The 12288-nt window shown below is 45.0% G+C and overlaps 1 long non-coding RNA gene across 1 annotated transcript in view; it reads left to right on the forward strand.

The window, feature by feature from the left end:
- Nucleotides 1–12288, forward strand: part of LOC141169322 (uncharacterized) — an 85682-nt gene that overhangs the window by 48651 nt on the left and 24743 nt on the right. The window contains exon 2 of the long non-coding RNA XR_012252291.1: nt 1645–1735. This is a non-coding gene — a long non-coding RNA (uncharacterized lncRNA). The remainder of the gene's footprint in view (nt 1–1644; nt 1736–12288) is intronic.

Below are 12288 nucleotides of genomic sequence, written 5' to 3' on the forward strand. Positions count from 1 at the left end.
ATTCTCCATACTCCTCCTTCTAGGCCTGTCCTCTGCCTTCGACACAGTTGACCACTGCCTCCTACTACTACAGATTCTTTCTTCCTCTGGTGTCAAAGATCTTGCCTTATCCTGTATCTCCTCATACCTTTCCAACCACACTTTTAGTGTCTCCCACTTTCACACTACTTCCTCATTCTGCCCTCTCTCTGTTGGAGTCCCTCAAGGCTCTGTTCTAGGACCCCTACTCTTCTCTATCTATAACCTTGGCCAGGGACAGCTCATAAAGTCCCATGGTTTCCAGTACCATCTGTACGCTGATGACACCCAGATCTACCTCACTGGCCCAGACATCACCTCTCTGCTGTCCAGAATCCCAGCATGTCTATCAGCCATTTCCTCCTTCTTCTCCTCTCGCTTCCTCAAACTCAATGTGGACAAATCTGAACTCATCATCTTTCCTACTTCTCTTGTATCTTCCCCACCTGACCTTTCTATAACAATGAACGACATCACACTTTCCCCTGTACCGGCAATCTGCTGCCTCGGAGTAACCCTCGACTCTGCCCTGTCCTTTAAACCACACATCCAAGCCCTAGCCACCTCCTGTCGCCTCCAGCTCAAAAATATTTCCAGAATCCGTCCTTTCCTCAACCCTCAATCTACTAAACTGCTTGTGCATGCCCTCATCATCTCCCGCCTCGACTACTGCAACATCCTCCTCTGTGGCCTACCTGCTAATATTCTCGCACCTCTCCAGTCAGTCCTTAACTCTGATATCCGACTAGTTCATCTCTCTCCTCACTACTCCTCTGCTACCCCCCTTTGCAAATCTCTTCACTGGCTCCCAATTGCCCAGTGTATTCAGTTCAAACTACTAACATTGACCTACATAGCCGTCCATAACCTCTCTCCTCCGTACATCTCTGAACTAATCTCCCGATATATTCCCTCACGTAATCTCCAGTCCTCCCAAGACCTCCTTCTCTCCTCCACACTTATTTGTTCCTCACCCAACCGCCTCCAAGACTTCTCCCGAATATCCCCCATCCTCTGGAACTCTGTGCCTCAACATGTTAGACTATCCGCCATATTCGGATCCTTCAGACAAAACCTGAAAACCCATCTCTTCAAGAAAGCTTACAACTTGCAATGACCCCGCTGCCACATCACCGCCAGAGCTGCTGCAACCACCCACTTACTGTCTTCTTCCCCATCCTGTATCATGTAAGCTCGCAAGGGCAGGGTCCTCTTCCCCCTGTACCAGTCTATCATTGTTAGTTCATTTACTGTAAGTGATATTTGTATTTTGTATGTAACCCCTTCTTATGTACAGTGCCATGGAATCAATGGTGCTATATAAATAAGTAATAATAATAATAGGGCACTTGCACAGTGGATTCATATTTTGCAGGTGGCAATTTTACCATCTAGAGGACACAAAGGAGGCATTATTACTATGTAAGGAGCACAGTGATAGCATTATTATGTGTGGCGGTAAGAGGAGTGTTGTTGTGCCAAACAGCAGGTTCAGTAATAGGGACACATACAGCTGCAGCGGCTCAGTATTGGGGTATCAGTAGTATGGGGAGGTTGTGCAGGTTAGAAAAAGATGGGGACGAGAAGTTTGAGAAGTCAAATGTGTCTTTCTTGTAATCTGTGCAGACGAGTTGTGGCTGGAGAAGTAGTCATGTCGGTCTCGGTCAGATGGAAAAGACGCGAAAGTTGAGCGACTCCATCAGAAAGAACGTCAACTGTAAGTCACTAATGCATAACTGTACTGTAATCTCTTACATGTTCTGCAGGACTGGTATATACCACTGTCAGAGGACGCAGCTCCGCTCCCTCCAATTGTCAGGACAGTTACGCAATTGACTAATGAGTGATGGACGGAGTCGCTGCTGTTTTTCCTACTAGGCCAGTTATTGGGGAACTCCCAGTGAGCGTATGGTACAGTCATGGCCGAAAGTGCTGGCACCCTTGAAATTGTTCCAGAAAATTAAGTATTTCTCCCAGGAAATTAATGCAATTACACATGTTTTGTTATACACATGCTTATTTCCTTTGTGTGTATTGGAACAACACAAAAAAAACAGAAAAATGAAAATTGGATATAATTTCACACTAAACCCCAAAAATGGGCCAGTCAAAATTGTTGGCTTCCTCAATTTAATATTTGATTCCACACCCTTCGGAATAAATAACTACAATCAATCACTTCCTATAACCACCAACAAGCTTCTTACACCTTTCAACTGGAATTTTGGAAAATTCCAGGTCTCTCATATTTGAAGGCGTCTTCTCCCTACAGCAATTTTAAGATCTCTCCACAGGTGTTCAATGAGATTTAGATCCGGACGCATTGCTGGCCACTTCAGAACTCTCCAGGGCTTCATTTCCATCCATTTCTGTGGGCTTCTTGAAGTATGTTCGGGGTCATTGTCCTGCTGGAAGACCCATGACCTAGGACGCAAACCCAGCTTTCTGACACTGGGCACTACATTGCCACCCAAAATCCTTTGGTAATCTTCAGATTTCATGATGCCTTGCACACAGTCAAGGCACCCAATGCCAGAGACAGCAAAAAAACAAACAAAACATCTTTGAACCTCCACCATATTTGACTGTAGGTACTGTGTTCTTTTCTTTGTAGGCTTCATTCCGTTTTCGGTAAACAGTAGAATGATGTGTTATTCCAAAAAGCTCTATCTTGGTCTCATCTGTCCACAAGACACTTTCTAGAAGTATTTTGGCTTACTCATTGTTACGCACACGCCCGGACTGACTGGCGTGAGCGTGGTTAGTGATCCCACTAGACCATGAACCGAGGAGTGCCAGGAGGGGCGTGACTAAGTATCAACTCGGTCCGACCAAGGTCGCACGGTGGCTCAATCGATTCCGTGAACCAGGGAGGAACCGAGCAGAGGGACCAGGTGCTACTCCAGGTCAGACCCCGGTCACAGCTGTTGACCCACACCGGGGAATGCAGGAACAGTCAGGTTAGGCTGGCATACTGACAGGTGGGTACTGGCAGGCACGGCTAGTATGCAGACAGGTGGGTACTGGCAGGCAGGGCTGGTATGCAGACAGGTGGATACTAGCAAGCACGGCTGGTATACAGACAGGTGAGTACTGGCAGATAGGAACACAGGCAGGATAGGGACCAGTACAGACTGGGATACAGGAACAGAGCCGCAAGTGCGGCAGACAAGCAGAACAGAGAAAAACCTGCAGGTGCAGTAGACAAGCAGAGCAGAGCAAAACCCGCAAGTGCGTTGGACAAGCAGAGCAGAGCAAAACTCGCAGGTGCGGTAGACAAGCAGAGCAGAACAAAACATGCAGATGCGGTAGACAAGCAGAGCAGAGCAAAACCCGCAGGTGCAGTAGACAAGCAGAGCAGAGCAAAACCCGCAGGTGCGGTAGACAAGCAGAGCAGAGCAAAACCCGCAGGTGTGGTAGACAAGCTGAACAGAGCAAAACCCGCAAGTGCGGTAGACAAGCCGAGCAGAGCAAAGTCCACAAGTGCGGTAGACAAGCAGAGCAGATACACACAAGGTACTAACAATGAAGTAGCGAGTGGACACAAAACTGACAAACAGAAGTACAGAGGCAACGAGTTGGAGTAAGGTGCAGGTTCAGACACTGCAGGAAAAGGGAAGGTATGGACATAGAGACAAACAAGTAATGGGCTAGGACACAGTTCAGACAGGAACTGAACCAGGAACAAGATACAGGAACGAGCCTGGGAACTCAGCCCCAGGGTGGCGTAAACAGACTAGAAGTCACAGATACAGGTAACGGGCCTGGGTAAACAGCCCCCAGGGTGGCGGAACAGACTAGAAGTCACAGATATAGGTAACAGGCCTGGGTATACAGCCCCCAGGGTGGCAGAACAGACAAGATACAGGACAGGACCTGGCAACTCAGTTGCACAGAACACACTGAAAGAAAGTGTTGCTCAGGCACCTCCTACTGGGTGGAGGGGGTTTAAGTATCCAGTGACTCACAGCTATAGGCTGGGGATGCATTAGGAGTGCGCACACAGTAACTATAAGGATCAGGCAGTAACCGCGACGTCGCCCTAACCAATCAGACAAGAGACATGCACACAGCAGGTACTGGAGCAAAGTGTGCAGCCTGGACTGATAGGTAAGATGACGGTCTTGCATGGTGGGAGGTGGTAAGCCATGCCAGCACGCCGCCAGGGATGTTACACTCATGTACATTTTTGCAAACTGCAGTCTAGCTTTTTTATGTCTGTGTCAACAGTGAGGTCCTCCTGGGTCTCCTACCATAGAGTTTCACTGCATTCAAATGTCAACAGATAATTCCCGCTGACACTGATGCACCTTGAGCCTGCAGGACAGCTTGAATTTCTTTGGAACTTGATTGGGGCTGCTTATCCACCATCCGGACTATCCTGCGCTGCAACCTTTCATTGATTTATCTCTGGCATCCACATCCAGGAAGATTAGCTACAGTCCCATGGGATGTAAACTTCTTGATTATGTTGCGCATCGTGGACAAAGGAACATCAAGATTTCTGGAGATGGACTTGTAACCTTGAGATTGTTTATATTTTTCAAAAATTTTGGTTCTCAAGTCCTCAGGCAGTTCTTTTCTCCTCTTTCTGTTCTCCATGCTTAATGTGGCACACATAGGCACACAATGCAAAGATTGAGTCAACTTCTCCCGTTTTTATCTGGTTTCAGGTGTGATTTTCATTTTGACCCCACACCTGTTACTTGCCACAGGTGAGTTTGGACAAGCATCACATGCTTGAAGCAAAGTTGTTTACCCACATTTTTGGAAAGGTACCAACAATTTTGTCCGGCCCATTTTTGGGGTTTTGCGTGAAATTATTGTCACGATTCCTTCGCCCAGTGTGTCTGGGAATCAGTGATGGACAGCTTTGTCATCTTATACAGTGCTAGGGCATGCTGAGCTTTCGGTGCTTTGATTGACACCTCAGTTGACCTATCAGAGACTGGGAGGTGCAGAGATTTCTCTGATTGTTCCCTGTTCTTAGTAATTGCCCTGCTATTTAAGTGAGCTGTCTGTCCCAGATCACTGAAAGTCAAAGCTTCTGCTCTCTGGTGTCTGTTTGCCTGTTTCCTGTGATGTTTGTTCTAATCTACTGCTGCCTGACCTTTGGACCGTGTTGTGACTGACTACCCGTTTGTTTTGCCCCTTTGATTAGATCCGCTATTTCTCTGGTATTCTGACCCCGGCCTGTGACCTGACTTAGGCCCTTGTCTTTTCCCTTAGTTTAATATGTGCTCTCTTAGTACTGACCCCGGAAGGTTTGACCTCTCGGCCTCACGGACTGTCTGTGAGTAGTGACCAGAGTCACAATTATGTCCAATTTGCCTTTTTTTCTCTGTTTTTTTGTGTTGTTCCAATACACACAAAGGAAATATACATGTGTATAACAAAACATGTAATTGTAATAATTTTCGGGGAGAAATACTTCATTTTCTGGAACAATTTCAAGGGTGCCAACACTTTCGGTCATGACTGTATATACACCTTTGATTCTAACGCATGGAATATATATACTGTATGTATACGCATGTATATATTGTGGTAAAGCGACTTGCTTGGCTCTCACAGAGGCAGACACAGGAAACACATCTCGGGTTAACTTCCTGCAGGTTTATTGATACAGCTACATCTCACTAAATTAGAATATCATTAAAAAGTTAATTTATTTCAGTTCTTCAATACAAAAAGTGAAACTCATATATTATATAGAGTCATTACAAACAGAGTGATCTATTTCAAGTGTTTATTTCTGTTAATGTTGATGATTATGGCTTACAGGCAATGAAAACACAAAAGTCATTATCTCAGTAAATTAACCCCTTACTTACCGGGGACGTATTAGTACGCACTTTTGCGTACCGCCGGTTCAGTGAGGGCTCCGGCGCTGAGCCCTCACTGAACCGAGCACATGTCAGCTGATTCTTACAGCTGACATGTGCCCGCAACAGCCGCGGGTGGAATCGCGATCCACCCGCGGCTGTTAACCAGTTAAATGCTGCTGTCAATCTCCGACAGCAGCATTTAACGCGCGCTTCCGGGTAGCGCGTCATAAGCCCCACCCACCGGCGACCCCGTCACGTGATCGCGGGTCGCCGATGGGCGTGCATGACAACCCAGGGTCTGCAGCAGACGCCTGTGGTTGTCATGATCTTGTCGCTATGAGCGCCACCTAGTGGTCGGCGCTCATAGCACAGGACCATTTCTGCTGCATGCAGGGGACCTGCTCGTCCCCTGTATGTAGCAGAGGCGATCGGACAACTGCTGCTTCTAGTCTCCTATGGAGACTATAGAAGCATGCAAAATGTAAAAAAAAAAAGTTTTTAAAAATATAAAAAAAAATAAAAAAATATAAAAGTTTAAATCACCCCCCTTTCGCCCCATTCAAAATAAAATATATAAAAAAAAAACCCACATACACATATTTGGTATCGCCGCGTTCAGAATCGCCCGATCTATCAATATAAAAAAAGAATTATTCCGATTGGTAAACGGCGTAGCGAGAAAAAAATTCTAAACGCCAGAATTACGTTTTTTGGTCGCCGCAAAATTGCAATAAAATGCAATAACGGGCGATCAAAACATCGGATCTACCCCAAATGCTATCAATAAAAACGTCAGCCTGGCACGCAAAAAATAAGCCATCAACCAGCCCCAGATCACGAAAAATGGAGACGCTACGGGTCTTAGAAAATGGCGCTTTTTTTTTATTTATTTTTTTACCAAATTTTGGAATTTTTTTTCACCACTTAAATATAAAAGAACCTATACATGTTTGGTGTCTGTGAACTCGTAATGACCTGTAGAATAAGAAGGGCAGGTCAGTTTTAGCATTCAGTGAACATGGTAAAAAAAATAAATAAAAAACATCTGTGGTATTGCACTTTTTTTGCAATTTTACCGCACTTGGAATTTTTTTCCCGTTTTCCCGTACAGGATATGATAAAACTAGTAATGGCGTTGAAAAGTACAACTCGTCCCGCAAAAAATAAGCCCTCACATGGCCATATTGACCAAAAAATAAAAACGCTATGGCTCTGGAAACAAGGGGAGCAAAAACGAAAATGCAAAAACGAAAAATGCTCCGGGGCTTAAGGGGTTAAAATAATTAACAAAAAACACATACAAAGGCTTCCTAAGCATTTAAAAGGTCCCTTAGTCTGAAATAAATTAACTTTTTCATGATACTCTAATTTTCTGAGATGCACCTGTATATGGCATAAACATCAGCAGTGTTCCACAAAATAAACACGTCCTCTCCAGAATAACGACAAACAAAAAGATAAAGTATAGTATAGTCCATAGGCGAGTGGGGTTTTGGCCGCTCTTGGTAGCACATAAAGGTTTCATCACAAAGTCCTTCTGTGGAGCTCTCTGGCTTCCACACACACACAGTCTGTAGACTTCCTTCTCCAGACCACACCAAAGAAAAAAAACAATGACTGAGCATTTAACTTGCCCAGCCACTCCCTGAGATGGAGATATGGTGAATGACTTCCCACCCTTCTCAATGTCATTTACAAAAAAACACTCCCTTTTAAAATTGTGGTTTAACCCCCAACACATAACATGCTGGAGGAAATTTGTAGGTTTAGTTCACTGAAGCTAGTAGCCACAGTGAAACATATCTCCCCTCACATATATCACCAGTGACTCTGTCACAATATATATATATATATATATATATATATATATATATATATATATATATACACCGGTTCGGCCACTGCCAACTCCACAATAGCAAGGTAGCGCATCGCTTCAGGGGTGAGGTTTTACAGAGTAAGAGGAACAGACCTATTACATTTTATATATCTAATCTGGAAAGGTAGGCAGTGTTTATAAAAAATATACAAAGATGTTACAAAATGGGAACAAAACAATACTCACATAGAACAAGGATGTCAAACTCAAACTCACAGATGGCCAAAGTAAAAATCTTGGATAAAGTTACGGGCCAGACAGTATGCAGTATAATGGGCCCCACATAGTCCTCCATACAGTATAATGGCCCCACATAGTCCTCCATACAGAATAATGGGCCCCACATAGTTCTCCATACAGTATAACGGGCCCCACATAGTTCTCCATACAGTATAATGGGCCCCACATAATCCTCCATATATAATGATGAACCTCACATAGTCCTCCATACAGAATAATGAGCCCCACATGTTCTCCATACAGAATAATGGGCCCCACATAGTCCTCCCTATGGAACAATGGGTTCCACATAGGGGTGGTGGTTCTGGTGTCGCGGGCCAAATATAATCACCCTAAGGGCCAGAGTTTGACATGTATGACATAGACTAAAAGGGATAACAAAAGAAAAGTACTAAACGTGTGTCACGGAACTGGCTCAGAGCTTAGCGGAGGGAAGCACACCATTTTAGGAAAACGCACAGGACCACAGCAAGCCAGGACTGACAAATGACAAAAACCCTAACTCTTTTTTTTTTCTTAGATCAAGGTTACACCCATATACCTCCCCTTGGTGAGCTCATATGGGGGCTAGTTGTTGGGTGTGCTAGGTCTTTAACACATTATGAGATCCCCAACTTTCAGGATATCTTTGCCCATAGAGGTCCCACGCGGGAAATATTGTTGTCATGCTTCCTTTCACGATTTTACCTTTCTATAGAGATGAAACATGGCATGGATAGCATTATCCATCTGAGTGACCGGCCTTACGGTGATGTGAGTGAATGTATTATGTCTATAAATTCACTACAACGCCAAAAATATATCTCCCATAAATATCGGATTGATGTAAACCCCAATATTCATCACTGACCACTGGCCAAAGAGTGTCTGAGATAAGTCCTTGGAACAGAGGACGCCTCTGTACTTCACCACCTCTGAGTATCTTAGACTTGATGGCTAGTTCTCAGCAAATTCCTTGTTGTAATTACATGTTCATGGCAGGAGGTCCTACTTCAATAGATGTTGAAGTGTCATCTCTTTCTCACTTCCCTGGTTATAATATGTTCAATATGACCCCTCCCTGGAGATGTTTTTATGGGTTTTATTATTTTTCTCTATGACAACCACTATATGTCACCATATGACAGTGTGCCACCATAGTTGTAATCAGGGTTATAGGTTAGGGACCCACTGAAATGTTTCATCCCCCTGAGCTGAACGCCTAGTTAAGCCTCTGGACCGAGATAATACAGTGCTGTATAATAAAGTGATCTTTGTGATCTCATTTGTTGGCCGCCTATGCAGAGTGCAACAGCCAGTGACAAACTCATCTCAACTGCTGCGCTCTGAATAGCCAGCGACTGAGATGATGAAGGCTGCAAAGATGAGTAGTGCAGTGCATCGACCATATTGGAGTCCTATTCTACAAAATGACAATTAGCCCCGGGCTTCGACAAGGGGTAGGCAGGGTAGGCACGTGCCTAGGGCACTACCTCTTACCTACCCAAGGGGAGCGCACTTTGAAAAAAAAATTGCTGAATGTCTGCGGCCGCCCATCTTTTTCCTCCAGCCGCAGGCATTCAGCACAGTGATGGCCGGGGCACAGACACTACTCACCTCTCTCTGCCTGCGCTTCGGCCGTCGCTCCCACCCGCATTCAATTGTATTCGCATCTATCAGATATGAATGTAATTGATGTCAGCACCACCCGAGATAGGAGCAGAGGAGCTGTAATCAGCCTCCTTCTCTGCCAGCAACTCCAGCAAGACACAGGCTACGTCCAGCCTGCACCTTGCTGGAGAAGGCTCAGTCAAGGTACGTTGGATGGCATGATGCATTGATGTCATCGCGCGGTCAAGTGCGTTTAGTTGGACCATCATTTATTTTTCAACAGGACAATGACCCCAAACACACCTCCAGGCTGTGTAAGGGCTATTTGACCAAGAAGGAGAGTGATGGGGTGCTACGCCAGATGACCTGGCCTCCACAGTCACCAGACCTGAACCCAATCGAGATGGTTTGGGGTGAGCTGGACCGCAGAGTGAAGGCAAAAGGGCCAACAAGTGCTAAGCATCTCTGGGAACTCCTTCAAGATTGTTGGAAGACCATTTCTGGTGACTACCTCTTGAAGCTCATCAAGAGAATGCCAAGAGTGTGCAAAGCAGTCATCAAAGCAAAAGGTGGCTACTTTGAAGAACCTAGAATATAAGACATATTTTCAGTTGTTTCACACTTTTTTGTTAAGTATATAATTCCACATGTGATAATTCATAGTTTTGATGCCTTCAGTGTGAATGTGCAATTTTCATACTCATGAAAATACAGAAAAATCTTTAGATGAGAAGGTGTGTCCAAACTTTTGGTCTGTACTGTATATATATATATATATATATATATATATATATATATATACATAATATATGAGGTATTAGTTGATATTTTGGCCAAAATACGCAAGTTCGCAAGCCGCGTCAGGGGTCCTTATTGCTTGCGAGTCCATAAGCTAAACTCAAAGCAAAGCCAGAATAATCTAATCTAATAGTATGGGCGCAACAAATAGGCTGTAAGACAGATACTGTGCACTACCCAGGTGTGAACAGCGCCCTAAACAAGCCTTTTTGTGTGCAATTTTAATACTAAGACCACGGCCCCACTATCAGTATTCAATCAGTATTTTTTCTCAGGAGTGGGAGACAAAACCAGGTGAGGAACAATCAGAGAAATAATAGAAACAAGTCACCAATTCTGCATTTATCACCCACTCCTGGTTTTGGCTCCCACTCCTGAGAAAAAATACTGACCGAATACTGACCAAATACTGATAGTGTGGCTGTGGCCTAAGCAATCACCCCCTCCATGAAATGGTAGGTTGTGAGTGATTGTCTCATCAGTATTTTGCACCTGTGTTGCCCCCATCTTTATTATATGGCTTTGCTGGATCCTGAGAGCATTAGTTCTGAGATCTGGCAGGTAAACACTCTTGCCTTTTTTGCTGTGTTTTTTTTCTTGAATCTTAGGGGAATTTTTAATTCTTCTTATCGTGGCTTTGCTTGTGCAGGGGGGCATAAAATGAGGGGATGTGCAGGAGCAGAATATAATGAGAGACTGTGTAGGGAGGCATACAATGATGGGCTTTGCAACGTGGGCATAAAGTGAGGGGCTGTGCAGGGGAGTATAAAATAAGGGGCTGTGCAGGGGGGCATAAATGAGGGGCTGTGTAGGGGGCCATGTAATGAGAGACTGTACAGGGGTGCATGAAATAAGTGACTCTACAGGGGGGACAGCAAATGAGGGGCTGTGCGGCATGGATATCAAGTGAGGAGCTGTGCAGGGGGACAGCAAATGAAGGGCTGTGAGGTGGGAAAGCAAAGTATATGAGGAGCTGTGGTGACTACACTGTATATGGGGCTGTTGAGGACATTTTAAAAGGGGCTGTGGTTAGAATACTGGATGGGGCTGTGGTGAATATCTTACTGTTTGGGGTGCTGTTTGTGGGTCATATTATTCCTGCACTTTTTCAAATTGTTGTCTGCACCCTTGCTTTTTCTGTTCCGCGTATTCGACTCTGCTATACCAAAGTGCCTGTCTGTAAACTAAGTTCTACTGTTATAAGGTGCTGTCTGCACACTCAGCTCTGCTGTATCAAGGTGTCTGTCTGCTGATTTGGCTCTGCTGTTCTAAGGTGCTGTGCACTCAACTCTGAATGAAGGTACCTGTCTGTATACTTGGCTAAGCTACACACATGGCTTGGCTGCATCAAGGTACAAGGTACTGCCTGCAATTTGACTATGCTGTTCCAAAGTTCTGACTTCACACTCGGTTCTGTGGGTCCGCTGCATCAGGGTACTTATCTGTCTACACAGCTCCACAAGAGAACATGAAGAGAACAAATCAGAGTTGCCCTATCCATAAAGAGAACAAGAAGAGACTCCCCAGACATGAACAGAAGATGGAAGAGATTACCCACCCATGAGGAGAACAAAGAAGAGATGTCCTACACATGAAAAGAATAAAGAAGAGATGCCCCACCCATGAGGAAAACAAGGAAGAGATTACCCACCCATGAGGAGAACAAAGAAGAGATGTCCCACCCATGAAGAAAACAAGGAAGAGATTACCCACCCATGAGGAGAACAAAGAAGAGATGCCCCACCCATGAGGAGAAGAAAGCAGAGATGCTCCACCCATGAGGAGAAGAAAGCAGAGATGCCCCACCCATGAGGAGAAGAATGCAGAGATGCCCCACCAATGAGGAGACGAAAGCAGAGATGCCCCACCCATGAGGAGAAGAAAGCAGAGATGCCCCACCCATGAGGAGAAGAAAGCAGAGATGCCCCACCCATG

The sequence above is a fragment of the Phyllobates terribilis genome, unplaced genomic scaffold (genome assembly GCF_046119375.1).
Source record: "Phyllobates terribilis strain yellow unplaced genomic scaffold, ASM4611937v1 Scaffold_1__5_contigs__length_1240528914, whole genome shotgun sequence".
In the NCBI taxonomy this organism is placed as follows: Eukaryota; Metazoa; Chordata; class Amphibia; order Anura; family Dendrobatidae; genus Phyllobates; species Phyllobates terribilis.